We start from the raw sequence: 5,606 nt of genomic DNA on the forward strand, positions 1-5,606 counted from the left end.
TTCGCAAATTGTGGCCCATTGGCAGACACTACAATGTCCATGATGCCTTTGTTTGCATAAATCCTCTTGAGGGTGTGGATGACTGCTGCTGCTTAGGTACTATGCAGTCCGTTTACTTCAACCTATTGTGTGTCATAATCTGTGGCAATAAGGACAGTTTTCCCCTTAACACAATCCCATTCCCATGCTCTCCCATGGCCTTGATGGAAAAGTAGAACATAATAGTGGTGGTTCTTGTTCCTGACTGTTTACGGTACATGTAAGATGGTTGAAATTAATTTTTGGACACCAGAGCAATGACATTTTGCTTTCCTCGATACTACACTTGATCTTAGCCAAAAGGCCTAGAAGCAATTTGCTTTCCTCGATGACCTTGAAAGATGTCAAGTTGAAGTGTTTTCGGTATGGCTATTCACTCATTGAAGACTAGCAAGTTGCCATTGACTGTGAGATACTTGCTCTGTTCAAAGTATTGCTGTGCAATTGGATTAGTGGGCATGTAGTCTGGCAATTCTTGAATTTGAATACAACCTTTAGCCCATTGCTGGGCCTGATATATTTCCTGCAACTTTTTTTGCAGTAGCTGGTAAGTGCTGAATGATTAAGGATGTATATGTATACGCAATGAAGTGTAAATCCTCTTGTTTGTCCAATGTGTCTGCTGTTGTTTGATACTCCCTTTGCACATACTCTGTGATGAAGTATATTTAATCAATCTTGATTTGAATTGCGGAATCTGGGTGGCATCTTTGCAATTTCGTTCTTGGAAGGGTGACGAGTGGCTTATGACCTGTTTCGATTTTGAAACACTATCCCATAACAGTCTGAAAATGTTTCCATATGCCCATGTTGCTGCCAGTGCTTTTTCTGTCGTGGTGTATTATTCTGCATCTGTTAGTGGCTCAGAAGTATAGTAGGCAGGTCTATGCATGCTGTCTCTTTGCACTTGAAATAATGCAGACCTGTAGATCATGTATCTGCTGCTACTATCATGATCTCATTCAGTGGTGGATCAAACTCGATGGGCTGAGATGCTGACTTCTGCTCTTCTGTTATGTGGTCTACTATGGTCGCTAATTCTGGATTGTAATGTGCCAAGATTTTGGAAGAAATTAAACGTTGTTTAACCCTTGTCGTAAACATTTTGCTGGTCCACTTTCCAGCACGACTGACCATGTCTCAACAGCTATCTCAAGGGCTTGTTGACCTCTGCTGAAATTGGTTGACCACCTTGTGGAATGTTTGAAGCCCAGTTATGTTCCTGCATTGTGGGAAATTCTCTGATTTCTTTTGTTTTTTAGTGGATCAACTATGATTCCAGTGTTTGTAATATGTGACCGAGAGACCTGATTATGGGTTTGGTGAACCATGAGACATGGTTCCCTGGAAAATTTCTGCAGCAGATGCTGTGCCTAAGAGCAACCAATTGACAAAGCTGCCACTGAATGCTGGTTTAAATATGGTCAGAAATCTGCATCCTTTGTTCAGAGGCAACTGCCAAAATGCTCTGCTCACATCCCCTTTGGTAAATAAAGTATTCTCGGCATGTTTGGCAAGGCTCTCATCAATTGAGACCATTGGGTGGATCTCACTGTCCAAGGATATGTTTAGTTAAATCCATGCAAATTCTTATAGTGCCATTTAACTTTGATACTGTAACCATTCCTCTCTGCAATTTTGTTGGCATAATGATTAGTGAAATAACCCCTTGCTGATATCTTTTCAATTTCTGCTTTGACTTTGTCCAAGAGTGGGTGAGGGACTTTCATAGTGGTAAAGAAGCAAATTGGTTTAACATCAGCTTGTTGGGTGATATGGCACTTGGTTTTCCCTCGACTGTAAACAGTTTTGAAAATTCATTTTGAAATGTACTGCTGTTGCTCTCATCAGCAACTTTAAAAAAAAAAAATCACAAGCAAATATTAAAGTTTATATTTAAAAAAAACTCCTCATCAGCAATGTCATCCACTTTACAGATGAATTTCAGTTTCAGGCATGCTTTTCTGCTCAGTAGAGAGCACGCTTGATTTTGAATGACAGGAAGTTTGAAGATTTCTCGGTCTTTATATTTAAGTTTTGGAGTTGGTCTTTCACTTTTAAGTCCTGTCGGGACTTTGTACTTTGATAGATTACATTGCAACCCTTGTCTGTTTGACCATTTGACTTCATCTGATAAAATAGAAACTCCTGCTTCTGTGTTTTAAAATCTTGTGGGGTGCCCATCCACTTAGAGTTTAATAGTTTTTAGTATTGTTTACCGATTATCGCTGACAAACTTGATGGTCTTACTCTATCTTACCCGCGAAACAAATACTCAATTCTATTTCCTGAGTTCTGTTTGCCTCACAATCTGCACTGCTTTTACCAGCGTTACATTCTCTTATTTGTAAGAGAGCTGATAATGTTTAATCTAGGACCGCGACTATGATCCTGCCATGAATCAGCTCATCCTTTTAAGAACAAAGAACAAAGAAAAGTACAGCACAGGAACAGTACTAAACTACAATCTTCTACACTTCCTGGGTCCGTATCCCTCTATTCCCATCCTATTCATGTATTTGTCAAGATGCCCCTTAAATGTCACTATCGTCCCTGCTTCCACCACCACCACCTCCGGCAGCGAGTTCCAGGCACCCCCACTACCCTCTGTGTAAAAAAAACTTGCCTCGTACATCTACTCTAAACCTTGCCCCTCGCACCTTAAAACCTATGCCCCCGAGTAATTGACCCCTCTATCCTGGGGAAAAGCCTCTGACTATCCACTCTGTCTATGCCCCTCATAATTTTGTAGACCTCTATCAGGTCGCCCCTCAACCTCCGTCTTTCCAGTGAGAACAAACTGAGTTTATTTAACCGCTCCTCATAGCTAATGCCCTCCATACCAGGCAACATCCTGGTAACTCTCTTCTGCGCCCTCTCTAAAGCCTCCACATCCTTCTGGTAGTGTGGCGACCAGAATTGAACACTATACTCCAAGTGTGGCCTAACTAAGGTTCTATACAGCTGCAACATGACTTGCCAAATCTTATACTCAATGCCCCGGCCAATGAAGGCAAGCATGCCGTATTCCTTCTTGACTACCTTCTCCACCTGTGTTGCCCCTTTCAGTGACCTGTGGACCTGTACACCTGGATCTCCCTGACTTTCAATACTCTTGAGGGTTCTGCTGTATATTCCACTGTATATTCCCTACCTGCATTAGACCTTCCAAAATGCATGACCTCACATTTGTCCGGATTAAACTCCATCTGCCATCTCTCTGCCCAAGTCTCCAAACGATGTAAATCCTGCTGTATCCTCTGACCGTCCTCATCGCTATCCGCAATTCCACCAACCTTTGGGTCGTCTGCAAACTTACTAATCAGACCAGTTACATTTTCCTCCAAATCATTTATATATACTACGAACAGCAAAGATCCCAGCACTGATCCCTGCGGAACACCATTAGTCACAGCCCTCCAATTAGAAAAGCGCCCTTCCATTGCCACTCTCTGCCTTCAATGACCTAGCCAGTTCTGTATCCACCTTGCCAGCTCACCCCTGATCCCGTGTGACATCACCTTTTGTACCAGTCTACCATGAGGGACCTTGTCAGAGGCCTTACTGAAGTCCATATAGACAACATCCACTGCCCTACCTGCATCAATCATCTTAGTGACCTCGAAAAACTCTATCAAGTTAGTGAGACATCCCCTTCACAAAACCATGCTGCCTCTCACTAATACGTCCATTTGCTTCCAAATGGGAACAGATCCTGTCTCGAAGAATTCTCTCCAGTAATTTCCCTACCACTGACGTAAGGCTTACCGGCCTGTAGTTCCCTGGATTATCCTTGCTACCCTTCTTAAACTAAGAAACAACATTGGCTATTCTCCAGTTCTCCGGGACATCACCTGAAGACAGTGAGGATCCAAAGATTTCTGTCAAGGCCTCAGCAATTTCCTCTCTAGCCTCCTTCAGTATTCTGGGGTAGATCCCATCAGGTCCTGGGGACATTTCTACCTTAATATTTTTCAAGACGCCCAGCACCTTGTCTTTTTGGATCTCAATGTGACCCAGGGTATCTACACACCCTTCTCCAGACTCAACATCCACCAATTCCTTCTCTTTGGTGAATACTGATGCAAAGTATTCATTTAGTACCTCGCCCATTTCCTCTGGCCCCACATCTTGCCTATCCTTCAGTGGGCCAACCCTTTCGCTGGCTACCCTCTTGCTTTTTATGTACGTGTAAAAAGCCTTGGGATTTTCCTTAACTCTATTTACCAATGACTTTTCGTGACCCCTTCTAGCCCTCCTGACCCCTTGCTTAAGTTCCTTCCTACTTTCCTTATATTCCACACAGGCTTCGTCTGTTCCCAGCCTTCTAGCCCTGAAAAATGCCTCCTTTTTCTTTTTGACGAGGCCTACAATATCTCTCGTTATCCAAGGTTACCGAAATTTGCCGCATTTATCCTTCTTCCACATAGGAACATGTCGGTCCTGAATTCCTTTCAACTGACACTTGAAAGCCTCCCACATGTCAGATGTTGATTTATCCTCAAACACCTGCCCCCAATCTAGGTTCTTCAGTTCCCGTCTAATATTGTTATAATTAGCCTTCCCCCAATTTAGCACATTCATCCTAGGACCACTCTTATCTTTGTCCACCAGCACTTTAAAACTTACTGAATTGTGGTCACTGTTCCCGAAATGCTCCCCTACTGGAACTTCTACCACCTGGCTGGGCTCATTCCCCAATACCAGGTCGAGTACAGCCCTTTCCCTAGTTGGACTATCTACATATTGTTTTAAGAAGCCCTCCTGGATGCTCCTTACAAACTCTGCCCCATCTAAGCCCCTGGCACTAAGTGAGTCCCAGTCAATGTTGGGGAAGTTGAAGTCTCCCATCACAACAACCCTGTTGTTTTTACTCTTTTCCAAAATCTGTCTACCTATCTGCTCCTTTATCCTCCGCTGGCTGTTGGGAGGCCTGTGGTAAACCTCCAACATTGTGACTGCACCCTTCTTATTCCTGATCTCTACCCATATAGCCTCTCTGCCCTCTGAGGTGTCCTCCCGTAATACAGCTGTGATATTCTCCCTAACCAGTAGTGCAACTCCGCCACCCCTTTTACATCCCCCTCTATCCCGCCTGAAACATCTAAATCCTGGAACGCTTTGCTGCCAATCTTGTCCTTCCCTCAACCAGGTCTCGGTAATGGCAACAACATCATAGTTCCAAGTACTAATCCAAGCTCTAAGTTCATCTGCCTTACCCGTAATACTTCTTGCATTAAAACATATGCACTTCAGGCCACCAGACCTGCTGTGTTCAGCAACGTCTCCCTGTCAGCTCTGCCTCAGAGCCATACTGGCCCTATTCCCTAGTTCTCCCTCAATGCTTTCATCTTCTGACCTATTGCTCCGGTGCCCACCCCCCTGCCACACTAGTTTAAACCCTCCCGTGTGACACTAGCAAACTTCGCTTGTGGTTAAGGTTCCATAGTCACAGTTTCTTGCCAGCCAATAGAGATTGTTGACCAATGAATCCATGCTTTCACCTGGTCTTGTCTTGTGTTAAATGTAGCCGTCTATAAAATTCTTAAAATTTTTTTTTTTAAAGA

The 5,606-nt window shown here is 43.6% G+C and overlaps 1 pseudogene; it reads right to left on the bottom strand.

Moving 5' to 3' along the window:
- Positions 1–262: 262 nt before the first annotated feature.
- On the bottom strand, positions 263–355 carry LOC140393425 (U2 spliceosomal RNA; annotated as a pseudogene).
- Positions 356–5,606: the final 5,251 nt, after the last annotated feature.

This window comes from Scyliorhinus torazame, chromosome 16 (assembly GCF_047496885.1).
Source record: "Scyliorhinus torazame isolate Kashiwa2021f chromosome 16, sScyTor2.1, whole genome shotgun sequence".
Taxonomy (NCBI): domain Eukaryota; kingdom Metazoa; phylum Chordata; class Chondrichthyes; order Carcharhiniformes; family Scyliorhinidae; genus Scyliorhinus; species Scyliorhinus torazame.